Here is an 18,996-nt window from a genome sequence, read left to right on the forward strand (position 1 = left end):
TGGAGGTTTCTTCCGTTAAAGGGAGTTTCCACTGTTGCCTAGGTCTTGTTCAAGGGGGAATTGTTGGGTTCTCTCTGTACATCTTTATAATCTTGACTTTATTCTGTAAAGTGCACTGAGATGACTTTGTTGTTAATTGGCGCTATATAAATAAAGTTGAATTGAAATTCAATTGAATTACGTAAGACACACTTAAAAAAACTGTGAATCTGTCCTTTAACTTGCTGTAACTATGACCACATCAAGCGGCTTTTTTTGTTTGACTATCAAGTGAAGAAAATTTCAATCAGGCCTAAAAACATTCCAGACCACAGAAAACGTGAAGATAAAACCCAAAACTATTATATGTCCTCTTAAACTGATAACTGAGACTGACTCTTAAAATAGCAAGACTGAAAATAGCCTGTGTCTTCCATGTTTGGTCGTCTGCCTGTGGTTAACGGACATCGTGTTCGTCCTCCTCTGGGCTGCGTCTGAGAGCTGCAGCCACAAACACGTTAGTCAGAGACAAGAATCCAACAAAGGCAGAGTCATGGGAGCATGTGACTCAGTGCAGCGTGAAGCTCGTAACTGTAACACACACACACACACACACACACACACACACAGCTCTGTGTTCATGCAGCCACTGGTTAACATGTATGTTTTCACATCACATGACGCCTCCTTCACGTTGCCGCGGAGCTGACAACACTCGCTGACTGTTTCACTGCTCAATAAAACATTTCAGTGTGACAGCAGGCAACACGATCCTGCAGAGCAACGCCCCCACAAAGCCGCCTTTATCCTCCAGTTCTGCCAAAAACAACCTGCAGGCCCCGGGTTCGACTCCGGGCTCCAGCTCTGAGGTGTTTCCCTCCATAAACAGTGACCATGGAGGAGGAGGAGGAGGGGGGGGGGGGAGTCTCGCTACGTAACACTGCCCCAACAAAGTTATCACAGGACTGCTCAGTATTCATGCTATCAGAGAGGAACAACAACGCGTGGGACATCCAGCTTTGACACATCGGTCCACGCAGCAAACACCAGTTACTGATACTGATTCAAATACTTCACTTCACTATGCGCTTTAGTCGGAATTTGATCACAAACCATAAAAGGTGAAAATTGTGCAGTTGTTGTGTGTGTGAAGATTAAATCCATAATCACGTGCTTATTTAGAATGTGATTATGTTTTAACGGGAATCTGCATCTGCCAAATGTGAGCTGTAACTAAAGCTGTCAGATAAATGTAATGGAGTAAAAAATACTCCCTCTGAGTTGTAGTGAAGTAAAAGTAACATTAAATGTAAAATCTGCAGTAAATCAGAGTTTTCTCAAGCTGTGCTTAAATACAGTACTTGGTTAAATGTACGTAGTTACTTCCCACACTTGGATGTAATGGAACAAAAGTATAAGAAGAAGAATCAAATAAATAAAGCAATGATTCCTTTAAACAGAGTAAAAAGTCATTTATTACATTTTTTGAGCAATGAGCCCAACTCTCCTGAGACGGTACTGAGGAGGTTCAGACGAGGTTCTGTGGAAAGCTGGATACAGGATGGAACCGGTTCACTGCAGTGAAAGTCGTCTGACAGCATGTTCCTGCTACATCTGGGTTCCAGCCTCCGGGTTTTCAGGCCCATGATGCAGCACAAGTGTTGTACTAACGCAGTTTGTCCACTGAGGACGTAACTGCTTCCTAATCATCTGTCTTTACTTGCTACTACACCCACTACTATCTCTACTACTAGTACTACTATTGCTACCACTACTACTGCTACTTTTACTACGTCTATCACTGTGCACCTGCAACAACATGAACACGCAGTTTAGTGGTGCAGAGTGAAACACACCTTCCTTACAAGGTCATTTCCACCTCCCGTCAGCGTGTGTGTGATGATTCATCAAGGAGAAATCCCTGAGACAGTGACTTCATCTGCAACATCTGGAAACACCAGGAAAAGTGTGAGCGTGTGTCATCGGACGACTGTGTCTGTCTGGTCTAACGCCATTAGATACTATTCTGGGATCATTCACATGTATCTGAAAAGTAGATTTGTCGCTGAATAATGGAAACACCGAGTCCATTATTCAGTCCACACACACTCAGGTTCTATCCCATCTACACACTTCACTGCTTATTTTGTACAGTACAAGTAGTTTGGAACAAAATCATGAGGGTAAATTCCTCGTACGTGAAAACTGTGCCGATTCAATTCTTCTGCAACAACAAATGACGTGAATTGATTATTTGAAAGTATTATTTTATCTCCTGCATTCATTTCAGTGCAAGCAGATAAAACGAGCACGTGTTTCAGTCTGAATGCAGCGTAGCAGTGCAGGCTGTTGCTTGTTGGCACTTTCCGTTTCTGCTGACATGCAGCCCTTGTTTTGCTCGACGTTGAATCAGCTCGTTGCTGAGTCACCGTAGAGCAAATCTCCTGCCAGTTACATGTCATGTCTGGTTCTTTGTGTGCAGCTCAGTGCTTGAGGAGCTACTCCACATCCAGTCCCAGCACAGGGGGTAATGTGTCCTCAGCCTGGTGGACAGCAGCGGTGTTAATAATATCAGGCCATTGTTCGCGTCCCACTTAACTTGCTGAATCTGCTGAATAAACCAACACCATGAATGATCAGAATTAGGTGTCAGGTGTCACAGTGTCCCAGTGTTTGGTTTCCACAGGTACCAACCTCCAGTATCAGTGTGACGTGCAACACATTTTACAAACAATAATGAATTTTAAAAGTGACTTCTGCTAGTTTTGTACATTTACGCCTGGATTCCGAATCAAACCAAGTTGTACATGATCATAAAGCAACGGCCTATACAACCTCATAGAACGTCCAACACTGACGCCCAACACCGGGCCGGTACCGTACAAACAGAAGTGTGTTACCCGTGTTGGAATCATCTTGTTTTCAGACACATTCCTCCTTTTTGCAAAGGTTAATTGTGATTATATTTTTTACTGTGACGTGGTGAGATTGAGGAGATTGATCAATAAAGTTTTGAGAAGATTTACACTTTATCTTGGAAGAATAAATCATTTTATTCCAACTTTATGGGCAACAGTGTATGTGGAACACACACACAGTGTATGTGGAACACACACGTGTGTATGTGGAACACACACACAGTGTATGTGGATCACACACACTTGCATAATCTGCACATGTAAACTGCTTGACACTGTGAGAAAACTGATTCTCTCTGCACATGACTCTTGTTTAGCAGCTTCAGAGGAAGAAAACTCCACTGCTCCCTCCCCCCAATGCCTTCCTAGAAATCCTTTAGCCAGACCCCGAGGTACCCCAATACACACACACACACACATGCACACACACATGCACACACAAACACACATACAGTGTGTTTTTAACTTCTGCTTCTTCATACTGCAAAGAAACAAATGATAGTTTTACTTCATTGCGTGTATTTGGTTTAATCTGGTCAATAAAAGATATAAATCTAAATTTCATAACTGGTGTTTCTGAACAGAAACTCGGTGATCCTCTCCGCTGATGCCCCCTCCCTACACACTTTCCTAGAAATCCTTTCTAGGACACACACACATACAGCCCTTCAGTGATCTGACAGCCCGGCCTTTGTTGGCCCACCCAGGAACCAGGACTCTGTCTAAAAACTTCCAGGAATTCCACCTGAACGCCTGAGCTGTGTGTGCACCTATTTAGCTATCTCTGTGAGGACCAGTGTCAGGTTTATCCAAAACCAGGGGTCGGCCACCAAAAAAATCACACAGATGACAACCACCAACCACACGTTTCCACCTTCAGAAACTGAACACTGTGGACGCTCTGCAGCAGATGGACCCGCACATCATGCTGGGTCACACACAAGTTGTTGTTGCCAGTTAGTGTTTCCAACTAGGACACAATCCTACCTTCAGTTGTGTGTCCGTCTGCATGTCTATCAGACTAACATCTCTGAATCACCAAGTTGACTTGTTGCTTTCATGGAAAAATATTTACATTCATCTGTAAAACCAAAGTTTCATGATGTGCAGATGTCTGTCAGGTTAAACGTAATTCAATAAAGTGTGTGTTTTAGTGTGTGTCAGAATATTGAATATTGTCAACTGGACTTCCTTCTTCTTGGTTAGAAACATTTCACTACTCATCCAAGCAGCATCTTCAATCTGAAAAAGAAAGAAGTCCACTTAACATCATTCAATCTTCGGACAACCAAACCTGGATGACTAAGAATTTTGACCAACATTTGTGTGCGTGTACGTGTGTGTGTTGGGTGGGTTAGAACCTTGTACAAAAATAGAAATATAAACCTGTGTGTGTGTTGCATAATCTTTTCCCCAAACACCAAAGCAGTTTAATTTACTGTCAGTAACTGGATTGTATTTCATCTCACAGCTTATGAAACACTCACTCTGACCTGTGTGTGTGTGTGTGTGTGTGTGTGTGTGTTTTGTAAGTGCATGTTTTCCTCTTCACTTTCCTCTAAATGACAATAGCTTGACAGCAGAGAAAGTCTGACCTTCCGGGAATGAGACTGCACAGACAGGAGGAGACGCTTCAGGATTTCCAAGCAGCTTCGGGACTTTGTGCCAAGTTACATTCTGTAGAAACACACAAACCTGCTTTACTGTTTCAACACAGTGACACACTTCTCTCTCTGTGCCAGCTCAGGTCCGTAGAGACCAACGGGATGCAGCAGGGAATTTATGTTCGGTTAGGTTCCTCCGACTTCCATCTGACAGGAATAACAAACAAGTGATCAGGTCATATCAATGTGCTCTGATACCACAGTCCTCTGCTTCGTTTATCACTGTACAATGTGTATAATGGAAAAGTTTGCTGTTACAATTTATACATTTGGCCCACACTAAGAAAAAAAAGCATCAATTATTAAAAGTAAGATTATTTTCCAGCGGTTTAAAGCAACTAAGTACATTTCTGTACTGTCCTACACACAACTGTCCACACAGAGCTGTGTATAATGCCGGAATGTCCTCACATCAGTGGTATCAAACTGACACACCTCTGCAAAACCACAGAAATAGCTGTGTGAAATCAGCAGGCCGAGGGTGTGTGTGTGTGTGTGTGTGTGTGTACTGTAAACTGGGCACTAAACGAGAGCCTCGTCAGAAACTAGTTTTTCCTTTTATGGACACAGAGTTACTGGAAAACAAAGGCAGTGGTCATGATGCCAGGGTTTCGGGGGTGGGTATTCCCTAAAAAACAATAGCAGCTTTGCCTCATGGCAAGTGTGTTGGACCAGAGTAAAAATGTCAGCTATGAGTCAGAAAGTAGTCTGGAATAAAAACAAGCCTCCCCTGGCAGGGTGGAGGGTCGGAGAGAGAGGGAGGGGTTCCTGTTACCCAGGGTCAGGCGTTGGGTTGCGTGTGGGTGGGGTGGGAGGGTTGTGACCTCCGTGCTGATCTCATAGGGCTGCAGGCCGACGTCATCGGTCAGGAAAATGTGAGGATAAGCTTGTGTTGCGTTCAAGGCCCACGGGAAAATGAGCATTCAGCTTGACCCACCGAGGTAAAAGACTACAGTGGTCAGAGATGGAGTGTGTGTTTGTGTGTGTTTGTGTGTGTGTGTGTGTGTGTCACATGAAAGGAACGTCTACAGGAAAGTCTGCCATCGCTCACAAACCCAACAAGAAAGTGTTCAGAACAGCTCTTTGAATGCACCATTTCAACCGTTACACAGCGAACAGTGTGGCATCTGGAAGCTGTGCTGCAACAGGTGAACATAAAGAAATCAAAAGATCAAATCCTGCAAAACAACATTCACCAGCTTCATCAAACAGTTTCTGATTTCTTCTGTCAGCTTCTTGCTTCAGATCCGAGACAGAGGACAAATGTTCAGACTCGTGTGACTCGCTCCATGACGCTGCAGACTGGAGGGAAACACACCACACACTCTGTGTGTTTGTGTTCAAATCACAAGCTTTCACATAAAAGTGAAGTGTTCAAATCTCAAGACTCATATAACATCATGGAACCTTTCTTCCTCTGCAGAATGAGGAAGCAACTGTGCTTTATCATTGACCACACACACACACACACACACACACACACACACACACACACACACACACACACACACACACAGAGAGAGAGAAGCTGTGCCTCTCTTTTCTCTGACAGTTAAATGTGAGAACTGTCAGGTCATAAGACGTGCATGTGATGAAATATATAAAACATGTTCAAAACATAAAAACCCAGATGTTACAAAATGCATTAAGACATCTGATAAACCCCCCGCCCCCTTTTTTTCCCCAAAAAATGTGAAGTATGTAAAAGGTACTATTTGAATAAATGCTTGGACCTTTAAAAGATAACTTGTAAAGTAAAATAAAAAAGATATTTCGCTGAATTCTTTGAAAAATGTGTTTTCAGAATGATGAAACATGTCACCCAGTGGAGGGATGGATCTACTTTGTACAACAACAACAACAAAGTAATAATGAGAACAAGCATCAAGGTAAAGTGGGAAACATCTGGTTCTGAGCAATTTAAGAATATTCCCAGATGCAAAGAGGTCTTGAAAACATTTATCTTTTTAAATGTCTTAACATATGACTGGTCCATGCAGCAGCTGACTTTTCTGCAGACACTGTTTGCAGCATGTGTTGGTGATCGACTGCTGTTTTTGTTCTAAAGAATGAGGTAATCTCTCCAAAATCAAGTCTGACATCAGCTGAGCTGCTGACCTGTATGATGTCACACACACACTCACACACACACACACACACACAGAGAGAGAAAGTCAGCTGATGTGTTTACGGGAAGCGATGAGGGTGGGAAATGAAGAGAGAGAGAGAGAGAGGGTGAGCAAGTGAAAGAAGGCGAGCGATGCTGATCTCATGTGATTGGTGAGTCACCAGCTGATGACATCACCCCCTCCCCTCCAACTGACACGGGATTGGATGAGTCAAACTGTGGAGCGAACTCAGCTGACCAATGAGAGGCAGAGGCTGTGGATGGAGTGAGAGGGCGGGCAAGCAAAGCAGAGAAAACATGAGTGAGAGACAGCAAAAAAAAAAAAAAGATGAATCATTTGTGTTTACATGTTTTACTGTCCCAGCTGCACCGCATGACTGTTCCTCACAACATCGTGTTTTTTCTCAGTTACTGGGGGGGAATTCTTGCTTTTAAAAGAAAAACACTCAGAAAAGAACTGAAAACAAAGCCAAAGGAAACAAGGAAGAACAGAGAGAGGGAAAGAAGAGAGTAAATAAAGGAGAGAGAGAGAGGGGAGAAAACATGTTTTGTTGCTCTGGCGTGTTTTGAAACAGTACTACAATACCCACAATTCACCTGAAGAACGTAGATTGTGATGCTTCTTTGTGAACTGGATGGTCTGCAGCCATGCTGAAGCCGGATTTCCGACTTGGAATGTCGGAGGAACTTCACCAAGTCTGAACTCAAAATCCAAGATGGCTGCTCCACACGTCATTGTGAGAGTCTCAGTGTGTGTGTGACCAGGGTGTGATACCTGGACATGGTTGACCCACCTGTCTGAGCGGCAGGTTGTGGGAAACTCAAAGCTCCTGACTCTGGGAAAATCGGAGCGACAACAAACAGATTCTAGTGTTTGGGGGAAAATACAAAAAGTAAACAAACTAAAATTTGCTCCATGTCCTTCTTCACGCATCAAAGGAAAACCTCCGCTGGTTCCCATGGAGACTCTGGGAGCCATTTTTGTGTTTTGTTGTAGTTCTGTTTACTCCTCCGACAACCGCGGGCCGCTTACGTGTGTGGGAAATGAAACTCTTTATTTAAGGAAGCCGGGATGGATTAGCAGCAGGTGTCCTCAGTTTCTGACCGTGCATGTCATTAATGTTGGGCTCCGGTTTGGATGCATGAGTATTTGCAGCCTTGTTATGAACAATTACGAAGATCTGCAATGTGGACAAAGTTGAGCAAATAATAAAAACAGAGATACTGAGGTAAAAATACACCACATTATCTACAGTACAGTATTGCAGTAATACGATAGATGAGCTCAGTACAGTAACAATGTGAAGCTGGTGTCAAGTTGCTGGGAGCTCAGCTCGTATTGATCTCCACCTGCTGCAGTGACACTAGAATCAATGCTAATGGATGCTAACAGCAGGAACAGCACTCAGCATCTTCATCACCGTCATCGTCATCATCACATCTATGTGCAGGTGTTGCAGCAGCAGTCGCACGCAGATTGGTTACATTTTGTTTGGTTTTATAACGGCAGGTTACGTCATAATGTAGATCGGCTCTTTGCCAGATCTGAAGTATCAAAGACTCCGGCTGCAGAGAAACGAACAATCTCTCGTTGTGATGAAGGTTTGAACATAAACACTAAAGGAGCCGCTGTGTAAGAGCAGTTCAGGCTGTTTTCTGTGGTTCCAGCTTCTCTCAGACACACACACACACACACACACTCTTCAGTCTGCAGCTGGTTTCTGGCCCACAGCGACCCGGGATCTAAGTACTTAAGTTAGTTTTTATATAGTTATACGAGGACCCACATTTGATATATTTCATACTGCTGTCCCAGTGCCCTTCCAATAACCATCACAACCCAAACCCTAACCTAAACCGGATTCTGACCTGAACCTTAAAACCAAGTCAAACAGCCTTTAGAACAGGGGTCACCAACAGGGTGATTTTAAAAGTGCGGATCAAACCCAAGACGTAGTTCTCAGTTTCAAAAAGGTTGGTGACCCCTGCTTTAGAAGGACCAGTCAAAATGTCGTCCCCAGTGAGGAAAGGAAGACAGACATGGACACACACAAACACACAGTGGCTGTGACCTGGGTTCAGGCTGGTGGTGTGTGGTGAACAGGACAGGCTGGGCAGACGAGGAGGAAACTGTGTCTGGAGTCCTGACCCACTGCCTGTCTGGGAAAGTCCTGCTGCACAGCCTGACCTGTTATAATCCTTCAGATTTCCATTCTTTAGTCCAGACTGAACAATGTCATCAGCTGCTGTTGGCACACGGGGTTGCAGGAGCTTAGTGGGTTAGTTTCTGTGCTAATGTTACCTACAGAGGCTCAGAAGGAGACATGAGAGGTGAAGACAGAGAATGGGAGCAGGTGTGTCCAGGTGTTAAAACAACAAAGGGCTGATCAGCAGCAGCAGAGTCACAGCTCCAAGGACATTAAGACTGGACTCAATACGAACAGGTCCTCAGAAATCCTCAGCACTGAAGTCCACAAATTCTTTTTAAGTTTGAGTGACTGCGACCCGTTTTACTGAATAAAGCAACTTTGCTTGAAAAGAACCAAAAAAAAAAAAAAAGGAAAAGACATCAAAGCACAGATTTAGGGTGAGATGCTGGATGGAGAAGTGTGGAAACCATGGACTGTAGAGTCTACACAGCAATGCAAAGGTAAAATAACTTGACCTGAAGGTCACATTGTAGTTACTGTATTTAACCCTCGTTGTTGTCGATGTCAGTAACAAATATTTCAAATATTCTTTAGAAACATGAGTATGATTGTCAGTGACTGGATCTTTAGTAACTGCACTTTAGCAAAGCAGAGTTTGTATTCGTTGATTATGGCAACGTATCAGAGAAGTTTATGAGTTTTATGAGTACAAGCAACTTGGGTTCAGAGTGTTCGTTCGGCCAGAGCTGGACACTGTGATGTCACGGAAGAGAAAAAAGATCATTTCTGAATTTTTGGGATTTGTGGTCTCAGGACATTTTCTGATTTTTGTTTATTCCACTTGGATCCTGTCGGTGAAAATAAGTTAACTCATCTGCAGCTTCGGACAGAGGCAGAACGACCAAAGTACAGAAACTCAGCTGCTGTGCACCTTCACAGGCCGAGGATCTGTTGACTGGCTTTGACTCTCAGACGTTCTCACATTATTGCGGGTGTTGCGAATGAAATCAACATAACTCCCCGTAAAGTCAGATTGACAGGACGACGTCTTCTCCAGAAACACATGGATGTTGATGAAGTCTCCCCGAGGATTCAGATCAATGATCTGCCAACAGTCCTGAGACTCGCATACGCATCCCGCTGCTGTGGGATGATCACTTATTACAAGACAAAGAGACGAACATGAGCTAAAGTCTACAAACAGTTTGCAATAGTTTGGTCAGAATCTGGTGATTCTTCCGGCCAGTTTCACCTCCAGCTTCAGCTCGGCTGCGGGGGGATGTGGGTAAAGAAGAATCATGATTCAGCTTTGGGATTTTCCATATTTGTGGTTTAGTTTTTGTCGACAGTCTCTGCTTGAACTTGTGTTTAAGAGACACAGTCCTGTGTTATTTATGATGGAGAGACACTCCCCACCGTTGGTTCCCAGGCCTCTCTCTCTCCTCAGGCTCTGCCATGCTCTCTCGCCCTCACAGAAGCTCTCTCTCTTGTGTTTTTCTCACTGTCTCTCTCAGTGTCTCTCGCCCATTCTTCCCTTTTTCTCACAGCTCCGTCTGTCATGGGATACTGGGCAAACTGCCGGCTCCCACACACACACACACACACACACACACACACACACACACACACACACACACAGTGAAAGCTCCCGCAGGCTGTTTGTGAGGATTTTGGGAAAAGAATCCAGGATGAAGAAGGTAAAACCCAACGGGAAGCAAATCACCCTGTGTGTGTTTGTGTGTGTGTGTGTGTGTGTGTGTGTTGTTTTCGCAGTCAGTGTTGGGTTTCCCCTGTGCATGTTTGTTGTGTGCAGGTCAGGCTGACGACTGCTGCTGGGAAACTCACATACTCAGCAGTAGTAGTATTTGCATTGTAGTAGTAGCAATACTTCACATCCTTTATGCTTTTCCTGAGAGAAGTTTGGTTTGTAGCCAGAGCAAGAGTTCACTGTAGAGCCAACACTAACTCCAATAATGTTCAAGTCAGGTTGTCGTGGGTCCAATCTGCCATGATACTTAAATTTGACTAAATAGTTTAACGTTTGCTTGCTCAGCCTTGTCTCTGCACACACACACACTTATGCACAAACACACGGTGCAGTTAAACCCATTTTCATGGACGAGGTGGTTTGATTGGAAAGCTGGGAAGTGTTTTTATTTTAGAAACAGGATCTCTGTCTTTAAGAGATCTCTGCTCTCTTTGTTTCTCCAAATAGGTTGTGAATATTTAATTTAGTTTAATTTAAGTCCACACACTCTTGACTATCTGACACAAGCTGAACTGTGTCCGCACAGCTGCAGGACTATGTGATAACAGTCACTTTATGATTTAAGATTTCCGTAGTGAAGGTTTGGTTATTGCTGCAAGATCTCTGTTGGTGATAGAGGATCTTGTCTCCGTTTAGGGGGGTTGAGCTTTTCCAGCTGCAGATCAGATGTGATTCCAGGTGGAGGAAAACCAGCAGGACAAGCTGAGGATCTGGACAAACCAGAGCGACAAGCTGGACCCAGACGAAGCACACAGAGTAAATAATGAAAAGAGACGGGGACAGACAGAGGCCTCGGGCTACAACAGCAAGTGGGTGTCTGTGAGGGGGGAAAAAGGATGTGAAAGTACGGGAGCCTGCAAGGCTCAGTTTTCACTGTTACAGTTCCTCCGAGCTGCAGGATATGTTTTATTACTGTATGTGTGACAACATATGAAACATCTTTGCACGCGAAGAATTTTAACACATCAAACAGAAGATTTGTGATGAATATTTTGCAACTTTTGATGAATATTTCGCTATTAAGTTGTGTACAACTTCATTCTGTTTTCTGATTTTTTTTTTATGTTTTCTATACACATGCATTCAAAGTTTCGGACTGAATGTTCAAAATCAGTGCAAATGATCTAGAGGATTATTTATTTTAAATTTAGTGTCTTTAGTGCACTTTTAATAAGTTTGTCAAAACTTTTTAAAATTATCATATTTTTGGTTTTTTGATCACCTTCAAGTCTTCTTTATAATCTTTTAGCAAAATTAAAATAACTCAAAGAAAATGCATATAATCATTTCCATTTTCCATGTCCACAGCTGGACTCAACTACAGCTACATGTACATGTTGACTATAACATTTAAAATAAATGCAAAAGAGGTAAAATGCAAAGTTAGAGTCGTTGCACGTTAACCAGTCACCTCCTGGAGTCATGGGAAACTCTCCGACCTTTGGACACATGCAGCAGATGGTTATAAAGATCCGACTTCAGAGTTTATTTTCTGTTAAACAAATTGTGACACAGTTTGTTAAAGTGAACATGAGTGTGTGTTGTAGAGGAGCAGCAGTAACCCTGTATGCAAATCCTGCACATAAAGCTACCTCCCCCTCCTCTCACAGCTTAAAGTGGACAGAGGACATTCCAGAGAAAAGTCACATGGATAAGGAATTTGGATAAAACCCGGTGTGCAGCGCTCTTTGTTTTCAGGTGGAGGTTTCTTTTTCCTGCTTAAACTCCTGGATCCATGTGAAGTTTGAGAGCAGCAGAGGCTGTTTCCCAGGCCCTCAGCACACACTGCATCATGGGAACAGACACGGAGGCTCCCTGTGTGTGTGTGTGTGTGATGAAGCTGCCGAAGGTTAATGGGTAAAGTGGTTTCCCTGAAAACCTCATCTGTCAGAGCATGTAATGAAAGTGACAGAGTTTCTGCAGTTTTTTACGTCTCATCACTGCTTATTATTTTCTAAACTCTCCGTCGGTTTCTGGAAGGATTTAATTTCTTGCATTGCAGAGATGATGAAAGTTGCAGTTGTTTTCTGCAGAGGTCAAAACGCTTCATAAGTTTCCATCTGAGAAAGAAGAGCTCCACATGTTGCTTGGGCCCAGATATAAAACCATGAACTCTCTTCAGTTTGATGTTACTGCTAACAAGTTCAGGCTCTAGCACATTCTGTGTCACGCACGCACACACACACACACACACACACACACACACACTCTCATCCTTTCTCAAGACACCAACCAGAGGAGCTGAATGTCACAGCAGCTGAACTGGACATTAAACAGACTTTTTCCTGGCTGGCTTTTGGGTACAAAGTGTGTGTGATGTCCAACCTGTGGAGCAGGTCCAGAGGAGCCTGGTATTGACGTATGTTTGTGATTGCATGGAAGCGGACAAAAGAAAAAGTCCCGAGATGAAGAAGAGGCTTTATTCAGGCAGACACGCAAACGAAAAATATCAAACTGGAGAGACAGCGAGCTTCAGGTGCTGTCAGTGGGGGCTGACACTGAAATCATCAGATGGATTTGAGGAACATCAAGTACTGCACGCTTCACCCAGGTACCACCCCTCACCAGTATGTCCAGTGTCGATGCTGCACGTGTGAAAAGACAAACTGATTCTCAGGGCAGGATCGGTAGAAGATCAGTAGCAGAGGTGTGATATGCAACGGACGTGGAGAAACAAATCACACCAGTGCTACGCTCAGAGCAATAATAAGATTTTTGTGCTTGTTGTGCACATTAACTGTATGACACATTTTCGACTCAAGCTAAATTGTTGAATCATGTGCAACATGTAACTGATGACAGTCACAGATTCAGACTCGTGGAAATTGTGTTTGTGCAGTAAAAAGGAAAAAATGCAATGTCACAAACCCCACAAACACGATGACACTTTCACTTCCAGCATCACGCAGAACCAACAATCCTGGGTTCAGACCTTATGTACAAAAGCACAACTACACCTTGAACAAAAAGTGTAAAAGACTATTGAGACACGAAAGCGGCAGAAATGAACAGCCGAGAGAGACAGAGAGGAGATGGAAATGTCAAGGAGATGTGTGAAGAGTGTGTGGGAAGATAACACACACTCACTCACACAATGAAATCTGGTTCGGAGCTGCAGAGCAACACAACACAAAGACGCTGCTGGAAGCTTCGAGTGATCATTACTCACCTACAGAGGAGAGAAGAGGAGGGGTAGAAGAGAAGGGAGGCAGGGAGGGTGGAGGAAGGTAAGAAAGGAGGAGGAAGAGGAGGAAAATCAGGAGGACGGTAGGACAGAACGGGAGGGGGCAGCTCAAGAGTCGTGCAGCACCTCAGAGGCTAGAAAAACTTTCAGAGTGAACCTGCTGAAACGAGCCTCAGACAACAGCAAAGCTTCACAACTTTGTGACAAAATTTCCTTTGTTTCACATTTAGAAATAGAGCACGAACAGCGGGATGGGAGGAGAAGACAGAGGAGGAGCAGAAAAACCTGTGATGAAGACGTTAGATTTAAATATATGCACCTAATGATGGTCATTTCTGAATTCCAGTAAACAGGAAGCTACAAAGATTGGTCAAAAGGGGCGAGTCTCACTCAGACACGTTCAGAAGTGAAAATCTAAGAAACAAAATCGGGTTTTAGTTGTTTGTTATTACCACATTTCACAGTATTCTGATCCTTCACTGTACTATTTTGTACACATTAGAACCACATACCTAATGTGCACATCTGCACATGTTGTAATTTGTTTCCACATACTCTGCTTCTCTGATTGGGATGTTGACTGTGTCAACTTGATCCTGTTGGCACAACAAACGGCTCTGGAAGGAATAATGTTTATTTTATGGCACATGTTGATGACACTTTCCTGCAGGAATGAAGACCGGGCCCCTGCTGTCTCTGATCATGTTGCTGGGTCACCAGGTCGCAGCAAGTGGCCTGAGTTTCAGCTCTGATTGGTCATAGAACCGTGACTTCAAACATCAGCTGCCTACGAGGCGCATTGCATTCACCAAACAGAACAGGACATATCTCGTAAATGCAATATAAATAGATAAGGTCTCTAATCTATTTTTCTCTGGTGAATGCAGTGCTGTGCCGCCTGATGTGCATGTGAAATTTAGTCACCCGCCCCTTGTGCATCTTCCACCTGAATAGAACACTTCAAACTGAACTGTCTGACAAATCCTTCGGCAAAAAGCGGTTCTCACTCTGTGATCTGAACAGGTGTCCGAGTTTTTCCCGTGTTTGTTCAGTGTAAACCCACCATGTGGGTCACTCTGCGATGTTTCTGCCGTAAAGTTTATCTCTGCAGATCTGTGGAGTTAAACTGTAACAGAGTTCAGCAGAAGCTGTTTAGGCAATTTCAGGGAACGGCAACAGACCGTGCTCCAGGAAACATACCTTCCACGAATCAGTGTGCGTGCAGCAGCTGCAGGCAGCCAGGAGGACGACAGGGAGGAAGCACTTTCTAGGAATAAGCAGAGCTGCTGCTGCTGCTGCTGCTGCTGCTGCTGCTGGTTAATGTGGACCAACACAAGGCTCAGATCTGTGCAGCTGGTTATGCAATGAGCTCAGACTGTGGCTGAAATGGTTAAGTTAAATCAGATCCCTTACTTGGTCTCATGACCAGCCGAATGAGGTCACGTGCCTCATCATGCTGTTCCTGCCAGTGTTGGCAGGACACCGGGACTCTTCAGTGGAGCGTTACAAAAAGCACGACCAACAACTGTCACCCAGGCAGCTGACGGCTGCATAGGCTGGTTTTTAGTCACTGCGCAGCTTCTGCTGTAGGAAGGTCACAGCTGTCATTAACTGCAGGGGAGGACACGAGTGCCTTCCTCCATCGTGTCCACTATTCATGCATTTACAACCAGATGGCCACAGGCTTGCTGTGCATTGACTGCATTTATTTTCCATCAAAAAACAGACGTATACATTCTACATGTGCAAACATTTTCAAACACTGTAAGAAACGGAGAAAACTGATTCCCTGCAGAAATGAGCACAAACTGTGTGATTGCATCACATGATTCGTGTTCGCCAGGATGTGTTTAATAAGTCTGTTCCACTTTGGCTTTGATGAACAACCTCTGACATGTCGAACCACTGAGCCTGTGAGCTGTAGTCTGACCTACAGCCTATTGGAGGCTGATAAATGGAACAGCTCAGTGTATTATTGTTTAAGAGTCTGGAGTCCAGTGTATTAGCTGGTGTTACAGAACGTTTCTAAGATGTGACTAACAGCTTTATTAAGTTAATTTTTAACCGTCCACTAAATCAGAAGAGACAACAACAGAGACAACACACTGCTATTGCACAGGGACAGGGAGGATGGAGGGGGTAGTCACGACGGTGATAGGGCTCCGTCCGTCAGAGCAGATATCACCATATATGGACAGAGCAGGAGGAAGTGGGGATTTCTCTGCAGAGTCATGTGACTTCCAGTTACAGCGATGCTCTCACTACAACACACACACACACACACACACACACACGCAGTGCATCCTGCCAACAGTGGAGCCTTATCTAACATGAGTTCAGCCTGTTTATTTATCAATAATGCTCTTTGCTCACTGGTTCATGTTTGGAAAATCTCTGAAATTTCCTGCACCGTTTTTACCTCAGTGCATTATCTTCATTTTAATCAGCAAACAAAAAAACTAAATCCCTTCAGGTTTTCACTCCTTGTCTCTTCCGACTGTATTTTATTATTTAAGTCAGAGCAGTTATCAAACTGGACACGTCTTTGTCCTTGCGGTGCTCCAGGCATGGACAAAATACCGAATGGCACAGGTGCCCAGTGGGTGGAGGATCTCCGGATGTGTCCTGTCGTATGAAGTAATAAAGCACACGGGTCAATTTACAGTCACACAATTACCAAGCAGACAAAAATGAATATAAAGACACTCAACAGTTAAAGAACACAGACATCACCTATGTGTAAACAGAAACCCGTGAGTGTCTGTCCTCAGTCTGAGGTTAGTGCAGGTGTGATAGACAACATTGAGCAGGAAAATCTGACCTCCGACCTCCCACACACTGTAGTCTACAGTCTGAGCCTGAACCACAGTGAGAGGAGCTTCCTCATACGTCACACTTTCTCTCTCCACTCTCTCCACTCTGACTCCACCTCGCCCGCCCGCCCGACAAACCAACCACAGCAGAAAGTGAAACTGTCTGACCAACTCTGTAGCAAAAGCAAAAAGTCTAGTCAGAGACTTTACACATTTCGCCATAAAGAAAACTCCACGATCTTTCCTCTGGCGCAAGCCTCATGGCAACGTCTGATAGTTTTTGGCTCAAAACAAGTAAAATGAATACTAGAATAAATAGCTGTTCTCTCCCAGGAGATAGATGCCAGATTCTCTTTTTATGCTAGTTGTTGGTGTGAGCTTAGCCTACATCTGTTTGCTGGTCTCTTTCGCTATTATCAGCCTGATAACTCAGAGGAGACACTTCACCTCCTACTCATCTATTGTTGATTCTTGTGTTTGGTTCATCAGGTATTTGATGCCAAATCCACCCATTTGCAGACGACACTGTTATTTCTACATCAGTATCTCATTTTAATAAATTTAATTTCACTACTGTGATGATACTGTCCAGAACAGTGTTTATGCCAACTTGGGTTCTTACCAAATCCCTCTTGGCACTAAGCAGTGAACAAAAAGATCAAATATACTTTTATTTGTAAGCAATGACTAATGTAGAATGTTTATGATTTATACATAAGTTGATGTTGATGGAACTTTTTCTTCTAGCAAAAGTCACATTTGATAGTTGAATGTCTAAATGTAAGTTTTAAAGTTTCACCATCCTCAGAGATATGTAGGATGCCTTTAATTTGCTTTTAATGTCGGAATATTTGTCCCCAAATGCATTTGTAAACCTCTGTATTTATTAAAATCCTCCGTTCTGTGTCTCTGATTGAAAATAATGTGTTTTTTTATTAAATTCAAGACCACTGATGTTCAGGAATAATGTGGTAAAAAAGATTTTGTTGGGATGTAGTTTTACTAAAAATGTGAACGTGTAAATATAATCACATGTCTGAAAATAATCTCGAGATGCACGTGAACTTTACATTTATTGTTTATGCTGCAGCTTCAAATGAGTGCGGTCTTTGAAGGCCACCCACTGTGTGGAGATAAAGTCATCATTAGATCTTCATCTTGTTTTTCGCTCTTTGTGTTGAAGCTGCACAACGGTTTTTCCTCCTGTGTGAGAGTCAGTGATACAGAAACTGTCACCCACCCTCAGAAATTGTACCCATAGGTCTCCCTCCGCCCGTCAGCAGCTGCTGTCAGAAGGCAAACTCTTTGTTTCCTCTCTGTCACGGCTCTTCCTGTTTTGGCGGCACGACCACAGGTACATGCGCTTCCTTTCTGGCGTGCTGCACGCTGTCTGCTGCGCGCCGCACAGCCTGACATGACACATTCACACACATACAGTATTCCACATATCAAACCTTGCTGCAGTCAGGTGTGTTTTGTCTAGATGCTGCAGCAGATTTGTCCTCCTGAAGATTTAACATCATCTGAAACCTCCAACTACAGTTAGTCATCACATCTTTCATCTACACACACTGCACACACAACAGGCTCTGTGTGTAGGTGTGTGAAATTATTATTCCCTGACCAGGCACTAAGATGCTTGCTGCCATGGTAACAATGTGGGATGTCGGCTAACAGCATGAATGAGGGATGTTTTTCATAATGGACACACACACACACAATTATTTTAGTGGAGGTTTAGTCAACATTCATGTGTTCATTGGCCGAGAGGAGCAGCAGTAGTAGCAGATGTATCGGTAGTAGCTGTATAGGTAGGAGGAGGAGGGGGAGCTGCAGCAATAGAATCATTTTCATGGTGTTGGATTTAAACTTTCGCGTATGTTTTTAAATAAAATCTTCCGACTGTCAAGCTCCCACACTTGATAAAAGATGAGGAGAAAACATGACATGCTACATACGCTCACTGGCCACTTTTTTAGGCCCAGCTGTACAATCTGACGCAATCCAATGCAACAGCTCTGCCGTGAATTCTGAATTCTGTTACAGTGTTCGAGACTGTTAGAGAGGGAATAATTCTACTCCCTGTTTTTTCCTGACACCAAAGTGAGTAGTGGGGTGCACGATAAGAAAGAGGGGTTTCTCATTCCTTTTAAATAGGGTGTACCTAATAAAGTGGTCAGTGTACATAATAAAATATCAGGTCCCTCTAAATAACTTATACTTTACACTACTACTGGTTGACTGGGTCCTTTCCTTTTACTAGACTATGGCAGGACGTTACAATGAGCTCGACCAACAGATGTAACGCAGGCAGCTGACAGCTTCACACGACACGAAACACACGGTCACATGATGAGCATGAATAAGACATGATAAAGAGGCACGATGTGGT

Source organism: Channa argus, chromosome 8 (assembly GCF_033026475.1).
Source record: "Channa argus isolate prfri chromosome 8, Channa argus male v1.0, whole genome shotgun sequence".
In the NCBI taxonomy this organism is placed as follows: domain Eukaryota; kingdom Metazoa; phylum Chordata; class Actinopteri; order Anabantiformes; family Channidae; genus Channa; species Channa argus.